Below are 219 nucleotides of genomic sequence, written 5' to 3' on the forward strand. Positions count from 1 at the left end.
GAAGGGAGATGTGAGAATGATTTCAAGGGTGTTTTTGCATCTATATGTGTAAGCTTGTGTCACTCTGCCATTGTATTTTGAGAATTGGATTGTTTTTACATCTGATATCTGTCTAAACAAGTCACGATAAAGTCTTATGTATATCTACAATTACTGAGTCTATTTTTTTTGTGTGTGTTGATTAACATTTTTTATTTATGTAACACTGATGTGAAAACT

The sequence above is a fragment of the Penaeus monodon genome, chromosome 29 (genome assembly GCF_015228065.2).
Source record: "Penaeus monodon isolate SGIC_2016 chromosome 29, NSTDA_Pmon_1, whole genome shotgun sequence".
Classification (NCBI taxonomy): Eukaryota; Metazoa; Arthropoda; class Malacostraca; order Decapoda; family Penaeidae; genus Penaeus; species Penaeus monodon.